We start from the raw sequence: 17,604 nt of genomic DNA on the forward strand, positions 1-17,604 counted from the left end.
TATAATAGTTCTATTTTTAATTTTTTGAGGAAAACTCCATACTGTTTTCCAAAGTGGCTGGACCAATTACACTCCCACCACCAGGCACAAGAGTTCTCTACATCCTCATGAAATCTAAAAAAGCCAAACTCATAGAAATGGAGAGTAGAATAGTGGTTACCAGAGGCTGGGAGGTAGGGGAAATGGGGGGAGGGGGGACAGTTGGTCAAAGGATACACACTTCCAAGTTATAAGATAAATAAGTTCTGGAGATCTAATGATTACAGTGATTAGAGCTAATAATACTGTATTATATTCTTAAAAGTTGCTGAGAGTAGATGTTAAATGTTCTCACCACACACACACACACACACACACACACACACACACAGATCATAGGTCTACACTCCAGTCTACTAAATCAAACTTCCAAAGGTGGAGCTTGAATCTCTGTCCTTACAAAGCTAGGATATTCTAATGATTATCAGTTTTGAAAAACAGTGTCAGAAACATTGCTAGACATAATCCCACTCAGCCTTCCAATCTGTTTTCTCTCCAAAAGCATACCATTATCAATATAAAAAGAAACAAAAGGAAATCCACAGATGCTGAAGCTAAGTCTTGGGTGCCCCAGCATTGTGTGGCAAGGAGCACGGGTTTGATGACCAACTTTGCTATTTACTACTGGTGTGACACTGGCAAATTATTTAACTCTTCTAAATTTCCTTTTTTTTTTCATCTGGAAATTGTAACTAAAAATGGCATAGTTTTCTTCTTTTTTTTTTACAACATTTTCTATCACATTTATATTTTGTGAGTATGTGGTTAATTCAGCAACATTTTCTTTTTTTTTTTTTTTAAGATTTTATTTATTTATTTGACAGAGAGATAGAAGAGCACAAGCAGAGGGAATGGCAGAGGGAGAAGGAGAAGCAGGCTCTGCACTGAGCAGGGAGCCTGATGCGGGACTTGATCCCAGGACCCTGGGATCATGACCTGAGCCGAAGGCAGACGCTTAACCATCTGAGCCACCCAGGCGCCCGCAACAACATTTTCTATCACATTTATATTTTGTAAGTATGTGGGGTTTTTTTTATAATTATTTTTTATTATTATGTTGTTAGCCAGCATACAGTACATCATTAGTTTTTGACGCAGTGTTCAGTGATTCATTAGTTGCATATAATACCCAGTGCTCATCACCACATGTACCCTACTTAATACCCATCAGCTGGTTACCGCATCCCCCTCTCCCCCTCCCCTCTGTAACCCTCAGTTTGGTTCATAGCAGCAATGACCACAATAGCCAAACTGTGGAAGGAGGAGAGAAGCCCTTCAACAGATGAATAGATAAAGAAGATGTGGTTCATACATACAATGGAATATTACTCAGACATCAGAAAGGATGAATACCCACTATTTGCATGGATGGAACTGGAGGGGATTATGCTAAGTGAAATAAATCAAGCAGGGAAAGACAATTATCATATGGTTTCACTCATATGTGGAACATAAGAAATAGCACAGAGGACCACAGGGGAAGGGCAAGAAAACTGAATGGGAAGAAATCAGAGAAGGAGACAAACCATGAGAGATTCTGGACTCCAGGAAGCATGGTTATCTTCTTGATTGAAGTATTAGCTACACAAATGCGTACATTTGCCAAAACTTATGAAATAATACACCTAAGATGTGTACATTATGGAATGTAAGTTTTACCGTAATAAATAGTAATAGTAACAATAAATACAGCACCTACTTAGCAGAGACATTGTGAGAATTATATCAGATAGCCACAGAGAACACTTAACACGGTATCTGGCATCTTTTGGATGTCTGGTTACTATTAGAAAATGTGTTTTATATTATTTATTATGTACCATTATCAGAATATCTTCCAAAGCTACACATACCTAAAGTATGGCAGATTTGGTTAAGTTGGGAGGAGAACTCAGACTATGTTAGATTGTGAATTGCGTTATCAAGGTATATTTCTTCATGTTTTAAGTGCATAAATTCTCTTTACCAAAACTATTTCATGAAACAAATTTCATACTTACTGCGTGAGTTTCTTACAGAATGTTTTGGATTCCAACCTCAGCTTACTCATGATTTATAATTTTGCAAATGGTGCATGATCCAACACACAATATATATTTTGTTATGCCTTTGCTATAATTAATCAAGCAAAAAATGAGTATTATATTTCCTAATGACAACTTTGTGCCTGCAAAGAAAAACCCTGCCACAATGTTAATACATCTATATGGTCGCCTGCATAAAAATGTACAATCCTTAATTCTAATTTCAAGCTTTAATTGCTATAGGCCATAATAATAAAGGATTTTTGTAAAAAATTACACTTCATGTAGGCTTTCTCTTTAAGAAGTGCAACACAGTATAATGATAGATGACACACAGAAAACCACAGGATATTCCTAATATCAAGCATTGCAAATGTGTTTGGAGAGAGAGATTAAGTTGCTACAAATTTTAATTTACTGGAACCCAAGAAAATACACTTAACAATGAGAGACTTTAAGGCACAAGTTTTTGTTGTAAGAAATGTGTAAAATGTAATATAAACTCTTCCATTAAGAGGACCCCAGGAAATATCTGACTGTTTATTGAGCTTCTATCCTGTGCCTTGTTCTGTGCTAGAAATTCTAGGGATGATATCACTGGAAAAAGCAGGATGCCTTGCCCAAGAAATGTATACTTTGTATAGGAAATGTTGCCTATAGTTGGGGTTTTGATAAATTGCCAGTGTCCTGTCTCTGGAACTCAGAACAAAAGCAACAAGAACAACAAGCTGAGATTAAAAACCTTAAAATAAAACAAATGATAAATATGATCATCACAAAGAGACAAATGACTCCTGAACAACAGAATCACCTGGCTGTAGCAAGATTGCTTATATTAACATATCTGAAGAAATGTATGGCTATCAAAAGCAAGAAGAGCAGGAGATGAGACAGATTTACAGTGTATCCCAGCAAGGTATGGGGCGGGAGGTGGGAAAGAGAGGCCAGACATGCCTCTTTCCCCTTTGACAGGGCTAGTCCTATTACAGGAAAGGCAAACAGGCTACAAGTGTGAGGCCACTGACAAGTTGGCTGGATCATCCCGGTGCTCTCCTTCATTTGTGAGGCTTCCCGAATCAGTAATTTAACAAGTCTTTTCAGTCAATTCCCAACACACATGCACACATGCACACACACGCACACACTTCCTAGTCTTCTCATTGTTACCAACTTCATTCACACGTTTAGTTTCTTATGAGCACTTGATATAAGTTGGCTTCCCCATAAGAAGATAGAAAATACATGTTGAGTATGTACTATTTCCATATAGTTTACATTTTGTTTTTGTTTAATCCTCTTAACAGCCCCAAAAGCTAGGTATCATTACCCCATAATTACATGTAACCTAAATGTCCTCTCCTTCTTTAGTTTATAAGGTGCAGGGAAAGTACCAGACTCATAGCTCACTCAGTCCCTTTAAATACCCCACCCCCCAAAAAATAATCCAGTATCATAAAAGCATTATCAAACATGATAAACCTTACTGAAGGTGTTCGGCAGGAAAATAAGAGGACTTACATTGCATCTATAGTGGGAAAAAAATCTCCATTACACATTCCTCTTCTCCATAGTCACTTCCTAGTTTTGATATCAGTGGTACACCTGCATGTGAGATGTAGCAGCCAGGTACAATTTATATCTACCTTGACTCTGACTCCCAATTTTATACCTCTCAACAATTCAAGATGCTTAATCAAAACCAAAAAAATATGGAGCTATCCTGTCCTTGAGAAAGTAATTTGGGAACCATTCTTCTCCACCTGAACGTTTTCTTTCTGCTCACTATTCATTCCACATATTATTTATTTGTTCGGAACATATATGGGACTCCTCTTAGGAGAAATTCTGGTGAATGAAGTTGTCTTCATTGCTTTTCAAGTAATTGGGATTGTGAGCATCTGTTTTGTCCAGATCTCCTCCACTTAACATTGAGATAACTCAAGTGTTAGGAAAGTACAATAAATGTTCTGATCAATCATCTCTGGGACTCAGACAAGACTGAATTCTTGGACTTGCAAAGCTAAAGGTTAAAGTCAAAGTTAGTTTACCCCGTGAAGTCATCTGAAGATCTACAGTTAGCATTTCCCCAGTGATACTGCAAACTGCTATGTGCATCTCCTCCCACTTGCATGGAAAAGAAAAGTAGACACATAGAACATGATTCTGAATCTAATTTTGTGATGCAGAGGATAGCTTCTTTAGAAGCTTGAAAGAAAACCCTAGGAATCAGAGAAGTGAATACAGACCTCATAGTGGTGGTAGCTCTTGAAAGATGGTGAGCAAAAGGATGACACATGTGAGAAAATAGGCACAAGCACTTGTTATATGCTTTCCATACATTGATCCCAATGAGGCTGGCTGTTTGTCTGAATCAGCTCATCCACCATAGGTTCTTTAAGTACCTTGGGGGGAAGAAACTATCAAAATTGCTTAGTACCATTTGTCTTTGGATACATGCTTAATTTTGTTATTCTTGATACACTGATAATATCTCAAAATCTTATCTTTGATCTTCCAATCCTATTCAAGTTCTTCTTCTTACCCTACCTAAGTCCCTCTTGATTTACCCTTTTGAGAAGATGTGTATGAGCCACACACATAAATTAATCTGTTCTCATGCAATTGTGAGGCAGCTCTTCCTATGAAAGTGGCCACAGAATCCAATGGATTCATTAGAAAAAGAATTAAAAAATGAATCTGTCACTGATAATTGCAATCTATGCAACCAGCAATGTACAGCTAGACACACAAGAAATTAGAACATTTCAGGAGCAGAGTATCATCTTTTCCCGAAATAAATCGACTCAAACCTAGAATTACTATATATTTTTCCCCTCCTTTGATCTCTTCTCCTGTACTTTCCTCTTTTTTCTTCTCCCCTACCTAAAACAGAGAGACAATTGAGTTTATGGTCAGACACACAATGGTTGGAGTGTTATTATCTGGCCAACCCTGTAAAGATTGCTTCATCTCCTAGAGCCTCAGCGCCCTACAACTGCAAAATGAAATTGATAACACTGCCCATTCAGGATTGCTATGCAAGTTAAGTGACATGGTGTATGCAAAATGCAAAGTGTCTAGCACAGGGACTATGCACCTGTTACATCGTAGCTACTCTCCAAAGGGCACCTATTATATGACTATTAATAGTAATTGCAACAGTAGTAGTAGTTTTAACATTAATAGAAACAAACTTTTGTTCAAGGCATATGGTACTCTAACTAGACCTGTTACAATTTCTATGAAAAACTGTACTGAAAAGAGATGGTGGTGCTGTAATACCCGCCCCCACCCCCGCTATTTACAGCACAAGACCCCTGTGAAATGTGAGGATATCTGTCAGATGGACATACAGTCTGGGTTCCTCTGCCTGAAATGAACCAAAGCTCTCTATTCCAAGGAGCACAACATCTAGTGGCAGAGACATTTTCTGGCCAGAAATTCTTCCGGAGACTGAGCAGCATTCGCTTTCCCTCTCCAAAGCCTCCATCCATTAGTCTCAGTTTTGTACCCCTTGGGGCCAAGCAAAATAAAGCTAATCATTCTTCTTTATGACAGCCCTTCAGATATGTGAACAAAGTGAGCATGTACCCCCAGAGCATTCTCTACTCCAAACTATACATTCTCAAATCATTTCTCGATGTGGCTCACATTCCAGGCCCTTCAATGTCCTGATTGTCATTGTGACATCCAGGACCAAAAACTCTGAACAGTCTGTGGCAGAACACAGAGGGCAAAGAAGCACCTGTTATCTGTGCTGGGTGTTTATCAATGTGGTGGCAGTCTCTTTGTGTTAAAACTTATCAAGTGTATGATTAAGTAAAATATCCAGATCTATGATGTGTGAATGTTTGCATAGGTAAGCTGTATATGTATTTTTGTACACATTCCTCTCCCCCCCCATACCTTCCTCCCTCCCTACCTCTTGTAGAAAAGATCCTTTTCAATAGTTTCAATCTCACATTCGTGCTATGAGAATTAGATGAGTCTACATGTAAACTACTTAGAACAGTGCCTGATCTATGTAAGCACTAAATGAATGCTAGATATTATTCTTATTTTATCTTCACATGCACTGTGACCGGCTCTAAGGATATGTATATATCTGGGGATATCTATCCCCAAATTATGTATAAAAAATGGCTGCTACCCTTAATGAATAAGAGCCTTGGGAAGATTTTTTTTTTTTTTTAATAAATGACCAGTCAAATGCTATATCTGAATTAGGCACATGGTGCACAGAACATAAAGGAAGGATATTAAATTAATACTGTTGGCAGGAGAGAGGAAAGGGCAAGGAGAATCCGGAAAATATTTCTGGAGGACAGGACACCTGAGCAGAAAGTTTTCAAAGAATATATTGGAATTAGCTGGAGCACGCATGGGAAAGCTTATTCCAAGCATACCAAGTGGGTATGCAGAGACTACGATGCTATGGGCATTTGGAGACAGAGTTTGACAGGTTTGGCATTCAGGATATAGATGCATTATAAGGTGTTAAATGTCCAGTTTCTAGGAAGTGTTCATCCTATCAGACTGAATGCTTGTCAGTTTACATCTGAGAAATACCCACATGAACTGGAATGAGAAAGCTATGTGAAGACACCCACGCTCCACAATGTCTAAGTTGTACAAACTTAGACATACAGCTTATCACCTAGCATTGTAGTTTCCCAAAATGGGGGTAATAAGATTGAGCAATAATATGGGGAAGGCACCTCCCTTCTCCTAACTGATTAGGATGCTGCTGCCTTTGCTACCTTTCCATTTAAAACATGATATTTAAAACAGATACTGGCCAAATAAAACATGTAAGTATTCTAGGAGCCACACTGTTAACAAAAGAAAAGTAAAAAATGTTTATCATGGAAAAGCAATTACTGGGTGTTGGCATGAGGGTGAGGGATAGGGTTAGGAGGAAGAGGATAGAGAGAGGACTACTATTTTCAGCAGCTTTCCTGCTTTGAAATCATACCCCCATTTAAGTGACGGTTTGGCTAAATCTTTCCGCGCCTTCTACCAGAATCTTTTGTAAATACACAAACTTTTAGCTGAGAAAAGATAGCCGTACTTCATTTTATTCATCTGCCACATCCAAAACAGTTTTATCTGATGATTGATTATTTTGTAGCACATCTTCCCATGTTTGCTTCCGTGACTCATCTGACTTAAAGAAATTAGACTGTCTGGGTGCATTTTCCCCCTTCCGTTGATGTAAGCAAAGCTATAGGAGGAGAGCACTTCACGCTGTAAATACACATGGTAAATTTTGCTTCTTTTGATAAACATTTCTTAGTCAATCAAGACTTGCTTGTACTAAAGACTAAATGATGAGTATATGTCACAAAGGAGAGAACTGTTAATGCAATTTGGGCCAGTTAATGGATTCTGCTTTTTACCATTTTTCCTTGATACTCTATACCAAAATCTCTTTTGAGGAGTTGGCATGACATGTGGGATTTTTTTTTCCTCTTCTCTGTCATCCCTCTTCCCAGCCATCCTTCTTAAAACATCTTCTTTGGCAGTAAAGGTTAGCCCACGTTTATTGAACACCTACCATATGCTTGTATGCTTGAAATACAGTGATGATGTATCAATAATTATTGGTCTCTAGATATCTCTCACAGAGAGATGGGAGTGAGACAAGGAAACGGGATAATATGCTGTGGCAAGATCAAATTATACACAAGATTCTCTGTGGCAGGGAAAGGTCAGGGGATATTTTCTGAAATGTTTGATCCCTTAGCTCAGTTCTGAAAAATGTAAGATAATAAGGAAGAGAAGGCAAAGGAGGGAGGAGCGGAGGGAGAACCACATTCACTGAATATTTACTATTTTTTAGGCACTGTGAATTGTCACCTTTCTAACTTAAAACACTTCTCGGAAGTAGGTACAGACGTCATTACAACTTTATAGATGTGGAAACTGACGCTCACAGAGGTAAGATTTGCCCACAGCCAGGAAGGGTCATAACCAGGAATCAGACTTGGGCAGCTCAGTTTCCAAGCCCACTCTCTGTGCCGAGGAATTCTGCTCCCTCCCCTGAGAAGAGCAGAGAAGGAGGAAACTGGAGGGAGCAAAGGTGTGGACACTTTAGGTAGGAAAAAAAGCTGCTGAAAATCCTTGGATGCCATGAATAGCAAAGAATTGTTGACAAATGGCCCTACATGGTGACATGAGGGAATCTGACTGACCTCTGCCCTGAGCTCTGGGGTAACATGAATGCCTCTGTGTATCTTCTGGCCATTACCACTGCCCCACGTCCTATTTCACCTATATCTCAGGACAGGCTTTCAACTGCACAGAGTCAATATAAATGTATCCTTCAGACATAGTTTTGAAAAACTGTGCCTGGACTGACCATCATCAGTAATCATGAGCTTTTATAGAGAAACAGGAATGTAGACATCTTTTGGGCAAGCCTCCTCATTCTGGACAAAAAAGAAGTGGCTCAGAGTGAGGCAAGTATTTATCCAAAGCCAGAGTTCAGAACCCAGGCCTTCTGCTCACAGCAGAGTGATTTATATTTTTAGCTAATTAAACATCAGGTGACACTGCCTTCCTGACCCAGGAGGATATTTGTGGGCACAGGAAAGGAGAGCAGCCTAGTACCCAAAATGGGTTCATAAAACTGCAGGTTGGGGAATCTTACTTCCCACACCTGGTCTCATACTCACACACCTGGTCATCCTGCAGACTTTTAGTCAATAATAAGCACCTATATCCACTCAACTGGTTGAGTCACTCACATAAGAATGATCCTTGACATCTTTCTCTCTCTCATCTGCCAATACCAATTCAACATAAAGTCCTGCTTCCATTTCCAAAACACACGTAGGGCATGCATCCCTCTTTGCTGCCATTGCATCTTCCAAGCCAGCAGCCCTCTCTCCTGTTTAACTGCAATGGATTGCCATGCATCCATTCTTGCTTTCACTGGCTCACAGCCAAAATATTCTTTGTCAATAAATACAATCAGATCACTCCTGCTTTAAAAAAAAAAAATCACGTTGCCCATTGCATTTGGGGTACAATTTCCTTGTCCTACAAAGCCCTGGATTATTCGTCTCTGTGTACTTCCTCAGAGTACATTTAAGCATCAGGGTTATGAATCTTTTTTAGGTCCTCAAATGCCCCAAATCCCATCTTGCCTCAATGCTCTTACACAATCTACTCCTTCCATGCAATGTTCTCTCCCTATACTTATCTTAACTCTTCTGCATATTTTAATTCTCAGCTGAAAAAGAATACCTTTAACGAAAGCTTCACTCACCTCCCTTTACAATCTCTCCCATATAAATCATTCCCCAATGATATTCCCTTGCAGACTCTGAGCAATTACATCACATTTAATTATTCATTTATTAGCAAACTGTTTGACTTTGAGTAAGCCGTTCAATTCTCCGAAATTTCTCGTCCTCGCCGATAAAATGGGCATACTTTGTAGAACAGTTGTAAGGACCGGAATTAAAGCACTTAATAGGCATTCAATGAATAGCTATGTTATTCTTAAATTCCATCCATAGCCCAAAACAATACTCTGTACAATGGAAAATCAATCATGGCTTAAGACCCAGAACTAAGGTGACTATCAATCAGAATAGAGAGACTTTTCTGGAATACTGTCTCCAAGAAGAAAGCTCTGGGAACCACCTGTACATTCCAGTCTGACCTATGGAAACACCACTATTAGCTCTCAGCCATGAAAGGGGCCACTGAAAAGGGAGAGAAACATACACAACTGGGGAAAACACTGAAATACAGCTTATGCTGTGTAAGTTCATCTGTCTTAAGCTGAGGACACTAAAGAAAGATTTTTGTAAAAAGCTTTCTGCATTGGGTAACAATGATTTCTGCCTTTTCCCTCTCAACACAGTCAATGTTCCAACGTTCATAAAAATTGGAACACAGAGCTCTCTTAAATCCTGTTGTCCAAACCATAGACTATTTGCAAAGCAAGCCAGTACCAATCTTGAATAACATTTCCAATGGTTCTCCTAGAGCACAAACACATTTAAATGTGCCTATTCACAAGTTTAAAAAAGAATGTAAATGTATGCCCATACGAACATTGAAATAGCCTTCTGTGAGGCCATTTAATAAGCCAGTCTCTTAGTCCACACAGCAAACAAACTAGAATTAGAAATCAGAAGCAGAACTGTCATTATGCATACCTGTAATTAATTTTAGGAAGTTCATACGTTCCAGAAAAGTTGTCTGCATACCACCATTTTGTAAATTGGATTATATTTTTAAAAGCACTAAAGGAGGTAGCTGTTTTAACTAGCATTCAAATGAAACCTTCGGTAACGTGAAGAATCATTTTTTGTAATATGAATAATTGGCATCATTAAATTCACTTTGTAAACAAGGGACACTTGTACCATGTTTAGATTCAAGCAGATGATCCATCTGCTCTTGGTTTTGGGATTCATTCATTCAGTTAGCATTTTTCATGCATTTGCTATTCATGTATTCATTCTACAAATATTTACTGAGTGCTTACCATATGCCTGGCACTGTATTAGATGCTGAAGATTCAGGAATGAACAAGAGAGACGATATCCTTTGCCCTCCTGAAGCTTGTACCCTAATGGGGCAAGGTGATGATAAACACAGATAAATAAAAATATACAATACAATCTCAAGTAGATATATATGTTACAAATAAGAACAGAGCAGTCTCAGGGGAAAGGGATGGACTGCAGGGGACTGGAAGGTTGGGTGGGTGCTTCTGCTGATGGAAGAGCCAGGGAAGTCCTGGTTAAACAGGCAAAATGAGGGAGCAAGCCAGGAGAAAGATTTGGGGCAGGGTGCTTCAGGCAGAAGGAACAGCAAATGCAAAGGTCCTGAATCTGGAGTATGTTTATGTTTGAACAATAGCAGAAAGTAAAATGTGGCTTGAGTGATCCAGGGAGTGGTGGGAAGATCAGCAAGGTACTCAGAAATCACCTCATGATGGACCTTCTGGCCTATGGATGGAGGTAAGCATGAGGCAACTGTTCTCAGTACCAGTAGGCAAGGAACAGAAGACTCAGAATCCCCAGATTTCTGCCCACCATGGGAGGGATGGTTTTCCAAATAAATTAACACGCTTATATCTTTTTTCTTGTATCCTCCTAATTCTGCTCTTACCTCCTCTGCCTCTATTGCCCTTCCCTCCCTTCCTTCCTTTCACCATTTTATAAATATTTATTTTGTACGTATTATGTTTCAGGCAATGTGCCTAGGGATCTGATGGATGCCCTCTGCCCTGGGCATAGAGAAAATTCTCCCTTTTCCCCACACACTTCCCATTCATATCAAAACTAGAATCTGTTCCATGAGCTTCTCCACTGGGATAACTTGTGACTCAAACACACATAGGTTGGAATCCCAGCTCCAATACTTACCTGCTGTATTATATTAGGCAGTGCATATAATTTTCCTGTTGTCTCAATTCTCTCATCTGCAAAACAGGAATAATAATACACACTTTGATGGAATGTTTTAATAATTTCTAGTTTTATCTATAAGCCAGTGATTATCATTATTACATTACTATTTCTGCTTGTTTCTTCCTTTACAACTTGAGCCTCAAAGTTAAAGGAAGGACATAGTTATGAGGTTTGGTATGAGGCTGAAACTGTCTTCTAATCCTGTCTCCTCTAATGTTCTAGAATACTGTATTCCTGATTATAGGATATAACCCATGGGATCTGACAACCCAAGATGACCCAGCATGGAAGCAGGCTGGAAAGCCGTGCCTGTGGGAGATTGTGTTAACGGCCTCAACTCTTCATCCTTCCCTGTATCTACACCCCTTGCCATACAACTCTGAAGTTCCTCTCACTAAAAAAGCAGATTATATTTTTCCACCCCTTATCTTTTGATCTGGCTATGTAGTATGCTTTGGCCAACAAAAGTGTGAGGTAGAAGGGACAGTTTCCAGTCCTAAGCCTGCACCCCAAGAGGCCATGCATATTTCTGCATGACATCTTGTGTAACTGCCATTGCCATGAGAATATGTCCAAACTGGTCCCAGGAGGAGGATGGGAAATACAGGGAGCTGAGCAGTTACCCTGGCCTAGCTCAGTCTGGACCAGGCAACCCCAGCCAACCCACGGAGGAGAGCAAATAATTGTTATTTTAAGCCACTGGATGCTGGAGTCATTCATAACCTATTATTATTATGGAGATATTTGAATTACTGTCTTAATTTAATAAAAATACTTATTAATAAACATTATCATTTAATCAAACATATTTATTGGACTTCTATATTTAATACACCAGGTGCTGAGGATACAGGCATAAATCAGAAGGATATCATCCCTGCCCTTGGGGAACTTACAGTTTAGGTGAGGGAGGAAAACAAAGAAATGCTACTGGTCAGAGTTGAAAAGGGTCTGTTTCAGAGAAGGGGGTTGCCTGAGATGACTGGCTGACTACTCCTAGTGGTGGAAAGGGGAACTGCATCTAAGAGATGCTCTCACTCTAATTAAGAGTAGGACTTAAAAACCCCAGAACGTCAGCTTTGGAAGGATCCCTCCCTGAACTTATCTTGGGTGAGCTCTCATTTACAGCTAGGCTCAGAGAAAGGGAATGAGTTATTCAGGGTGACTCAGGGAATCTGTGGCAAATCTAGGACAGGCCACCTGTCCCCATAGTAGACACATCTAACTCTAATACGACCTCAAATGGGTCTTACAGTGTTAGTAAACTTTGAACTGCCATAAAATTCTTGGCCAGAAGTTTTATTACTAACACCATTTAAAATAAGATTAATCTCCACAATTATTATAATTCATAATTGTAACATGACTCCTTTCTTGCTCAGGGCATTTAAGGTATGATAATAACTAGACCTCATAATTAGTAATAGTAATTAATAGCTTTCATTTATTGAGCCTCTGCTCTAAGCACAGTTTTGATGGCTTTAGATATGTAGGCACATTTAATCCCTGCAACAATCTAGGCACAGATAATAATCTCCATTTTATAGAATTGGAAACTGAATCTCATGGAGATAAAGTCTTTGTCAAGTCACACAGCTAATAAGAGGCAGAACCAGGAATCAGACACAGATCAAAGGGCTGTGGTTTTTCTACTTTGCTCTGCAGACCCAGCTGTGGCAACCTTTATCTGAAATGCTGGTTCACAAATGGCATTCCTGTTCCATCTTTCTCAATGGTTTCCCTCTGCCTAGAGAAGGCATGATTGAAACCCACTGCAATGTGATAAAACCATCTTCCTGCTTGGATCTTGCCTCACTTTTTACACCTTATACCAAAGGATACCTCTGGAGCAGGAAGCTTTGAGAAGACCTGGGGGAGCCTGGAGCTTCTAAGTGGAAACAAGGAACTGACTCAGCAGGGCCTGGCTATCTTCAGAGTCTGAGGAGAGGCTCATCAAAGGGAGGACAGCCTGGTACCTTTGATGAAGGAACCAACAGGAAATTATTAGCCTCATGCTGACAAGGACAAAGACAAGAAAAGGGCCATTTGGGCCTCATCTCTGTCTGGACTGGAAGAGGCAGGAAGCATAAGGGGTTGTTTAATCCTGGCTCCAGAGCAACGTGAACCCTGGTTTCCTCCCTTGAAGAACAAGGTGAAGGAAAGGTGAAGCAAGTTAAGATAAACACCCAAACTTCTGGCTGCCTGGATGAACTGAATCTTTTAATTTAAGCTGTCAGTGGGTTCTTTCTTCTCTCTCTCTTTTCCTTTTTTAATCTAAACTGTAATCACACAATACTCCACCCCAGTGCTTGATATGGATTTCTAAGACAGATCCTAACATAGTCATAAAAAAAAAAAAATCCCCTCTGAAATGTGCACTTTGTACTGTGTCTATGTGTAGGTGTGTTTAAAATGTCACGAACTGGAATACCTAACTCTAGTTCCCAGGAATTAATCACTTAGAAGAGTGAAAGGGGGAAATTAACTTGCTTTAACACTTACAAGACTCTCCAAAGCAGGCGCCAAAATAGAACTTACTGAGTAGACGTATGGTTATCTTTCTATAAGAACTAAAACTCTTAAAAAAAAAAAAAATTTTTTTTTCTCTAAAATTGCCTTGCAAAATCCCCCCTCACCCCCCGCCAAGTTAGGGCTCAAATGCAGGTCACAGACTCTCACAGATTCCTCATAGGGAATAAAGGTGTAAAAAGTTTTTTGGGGGATGGGGGAGTGGCCTTTTTTAAAGTAACAATTCAATGAATTTTAGCTAAATGTGTAAATTTGTGCAACTACCACCACCATCTGATTTTAGAACATTTTCAACACCAAACAAAGTTCCCTCATGCCCATCTGTAGTCAATTCCTATTTATACGCTGAGCCAGGACAACCACTGATATGCTTTCTGTCTCTATAAATTTGCATTTTCTGGACATTTATATAAAAGCATCATACAATATGTGGTTTTGTATCTGGCTTTTAGCATGTTTTTAAGATTCATTCATAATGTAACATGCATCAGTATTTCTTTTCTTTTTAATGCTGAATACTACTCCATTTTGTGGATATACCACATTTGTTTATTTGGCAGTTGATGGATATATGGTTTATTTCCAAATTCTGGCTGTTACGGATAATGCTGCTATGAACTTTCAGATACATGGCTTTGTGTGGGTATGTTTTCCACTCTCTTGAGTAGAATCAGAGGCACAGAATTGCTGGGTTGGGCAAAGGGCTATTGACCACTGTTAGACACTAGGTTTCATCTGATTCAGATATGCCATGTCAGTGGAAATCTACCAAACAATTCTTAACTTATCTTTAAAATCAGCTGATACTATCTTTCATGAGTGGGATGGTCTAAAAAAAAGTCCCAAGAAACAAATAACAACCAACCAACCAGCCAACCAACCAAACAAAAAAACCCCAACTGCTCTCATTTGATGTATTCTGAACAGAAAGTGGAGGGCAAATTCCAACTAATATCAGATCACATGTGCCCAGGCTCCGTCTGTGGACATGCCTCCAAAACGGAATTAATTGAAATTTTTCTCATGGATCAAGAGATGCCCTCGCCATCACAGATGCTGGACATCTTTGTGTATGTGTAATTAGACTGACGATGGCTTCACGGTCCCTTTTATGCCCACGCGGAAAGGATGAGACAATCCTGACAATAGTAGCGGAAGAAGCGCAAAATCCAGGTATCTCTGAAGGAGAGTATAACTTCTCTCCGGTGTAACTTCATTCCCGGGCGAGGGGGCGCAGTGTGAGCACCCCATCACCGCCGCTACGCCCCGCCGGTGTGAGCGGACTTGCGGCGGCGGCCTAGGACACACTGAAAGTTTTAGGGCTTAGGGTACACGGGAGTGGCAGATGAAAAGACAGCACCAAAGGAGTTGAGAAGAAGCTAGAGTATGGAGGGGCTAGGGTCAGGGCCCAACCTGAGGAGGCGGCAGAGACTGGTACCGCGTGCGACTCACCCGCGCGCTCCGGAGAAGCGCTGGGCCTCCTTGGCCTCGCCAGTCGCTCGCACCTGGGGTGAGTGAGGCGGGGGAGCGCGGCGTCCAGGGTCCAGAGGCCTGTCACCTTGAGGCCTCTGGGACGTGGGGGTCGGGGGGGAGCAGTGGAGCAAAGGAACCGGGCAGCGTAAACCTAGCGCCCCCTCCCCCAGCCGAGGAATACGCAGTCTAAAGGCCACCGCCCCACGGAAGGCGCGGGACGCGCGCTGGTGGGGCGGGGGGATCCCGGAGGCCGCGAGGACGGCGGGCGCGCCGAGGGGGAGGGGCGGCGTGCCGGGAGAGCCCGCCCCGCCCGCTGCCCCCGCGCACGCTGCCGCGCGCCGATCAAACCCACCGAGCCTCGCGCGCTCGCAGCCCTCGCTGTGGCCGTGGCCTTTAGACTGCCAATTCCTCCGCTGGGCGGGCTTCGGCCGCCCTTTCGCTTCGCGCGGCGTTCCGCTACCTTCCCCTTTCGTGGGCCGTCCGAGTCTTTCTTTTTCTTACTCGTCCTCGTTTTCCGTTAACTCCTCGGCTCCTCTCCGCCCCGTCGCCCCGCTCTCCCTCCGCGCCCTGCTTCCCCTTCTCCTACGCGGGCCCGTCACCTCTACCCCAGTTTCCCATCCTGATCCCCGTCCCTCCTCGGGATTCCTTTCCCCCGTTTTCCCTTTGCTTCTTCACCGTCCTTCCGCCTCTTCTTTTTGCGCCACCCCCCACCCTGGAAACTTGTTCCAGACAGGGATCCCCACCAGGTCATAGTCGTTCCCCTCCACCACCAGGCCCGCGGAGTGTGTGGATCCCCACACCGCTTCGGGTACCACAAACGCCCCGCCCAGTCCCCGGCGTGATTCCGAGGCCCCGACCTCGGCTGCCTTTTCTTGCCGCGGCTCCGCGAGGGCAGCAAGCGGCCCGGGGCTCCCTCCCTCTAGCGGGTCCTCCCCGAGGGATAAAAGAGAGGACTGAGGGAGGATGCGGGCCCTGCACCCTCGGGCCGTCTCCCCCGCAGAGCCGCACTTCCCGCAGAGCGGTGGTGGGTGTGCGGCGAGGGGGCCCTGGGGCAACAAGTGAGGCTGCCTGAGGCGGGGGCCGCCGGTACCCGCCTGAGGCGGGGGCCCAGGCACCCTCGGAGGTGGGTGGCGGGCGCGAGGCCCACTCTGGCGAAACGTTCCCTGAGCCCCCCTCCGCACACGAAGCAAGGCGGGGGTGGGGGGACGGAGAGAGAACAGAGAGACTTGGCTCTTCCCAAGTCCGAAGTCTCCCTCCCCAGGTTTCCCTACCCGTGCCTAAGCAGAGTTTGCGAGAAATGGGGGAGGCACAGGGCAGAAGCCGCCGACGTGGAGGGATTTTCGGAAGGTGGGGTGGTAGAGTGAGGAAAGACAATTCCCGATTGCCTCCCCCGCTTGGGCGATGCTTTCCTCCAACCCACCATCCAGGCCTCCCGGGCAAGGGCCCAGCCTGGCCAGCTGGAGCGGATTTGGGCGAAGGAGGAAAAAGGGGCTCCCAACCCCTCCCCGGTTTCCCTCCGCCGCCCTCCCTGATTGGCTGTGCGTCCCTGGAGCCCAACTTCAGTCGCTCCAGACTCTGTCTGAGCCCCAAGGGAGCCGGAGTGCAGCGACCGGGGGCAGGCCACGAATCCAGGGGTCGGCATCTGTGGGGCCCCCAGGGGGAGGGGTGCGGACAGAATCGGCCCCCGCAGCCTCCGCCAGGCCCAGCTCGCCGCGTCTCGCGTCCTCGGCTTCTCTCCGCCCCCCGCCCTTTCCTTTCCCTCCCAGCAGCGGCCTCCCTCCTCCTCCGGCCCCCCCCACCCCGCCCGCCACCTCCCCCCGGTTTCTCATTCCTGCCACTAGCGCGCTCGGCGGCTCATTCCGCGGCCGCCGCCAGCCGAGGGGAGCGTCGCGAGCAGATGCCGCGGGGGCCGCTCGCAGCCACCGCCGACTTGTGAATGGGACCCGGACTGGGGTCGGGGCTGACACCGCTGCCCTCGTCTTGTGCCAGGGACCGACGGCCCGTAGCTCGCGCCCACCCTCCAGGGCCCCAGGTGAGGCTCGCCGCCAGTCCCTTCCTCTCGACTGGATGGGGCTTCTTGGGGGTGGGGGGTCTCTGGAGGA

At 43.4% G+C, this 17,604-nt stretch overlaps 1 protein-coding gene and 1 long non-coding RNA gene across 3 annotated transcripts in view; one reads left to right on the forward strand and one right to left on the reverse strand.

Moving 5' to 3' along the window:
* The window catches only part of LOC118538008 (uncharacterized), a 293,889-nt gene extending 278,271 nt beyond the window's left edge, over positions 1 to 15,618 (reverse strand). Inside the window, exons 1-3 of the long non-coding RNA XR_013444228.1 lie at positions 15,482 to 15,618; positions 11,456 to 11,511; positions 10,570 to 10,653 (exon numbers count right to left, since the gene is read on the reverse strand). This is a non-coding gene — a long non-coding RNA (uncharacterized LOC118538008). The remainder of the gene's footprint in view (positions 1 to 10,569; positions 10,654 to 11,455; positions 11,512 to 15,481) is intronic.
* A 1,711-nt stretch (positions 15,619 to 17,329) lies between these two features.
* Positions 17,330 to 17,604, forward strand: part of CDH11 (cadherin 11) — a 142,401-nt gene continuing 142,126 nt past the window's right edge. For both annotated transcript variants that reach the window (XM_036095796.2, XM_036095799.2), the window contains exon 1: positions 17,330 to 17,534. The gene's annotated coding sequence lies outside the window, so the exon portion shown is untranslated. The remainder of the gene's footprint in view (positions 17,535 to 17,604) is intronic.

The sequence above is a fragment of the Halichoerus grypus genome, chromosome 15 (genome assembly GCF_964656455.1).
Source record: "Halichoerus grypus chromosome 15, mHalGry1.hap1.1, whole genome shotgun sequence".
Classification (NCBI taxonomy): Eukaryota; Metazoa; Chordata; class Mammalia; order Carnivora; family Phocidae; genus Halichoerus; species Halichoerus grypus.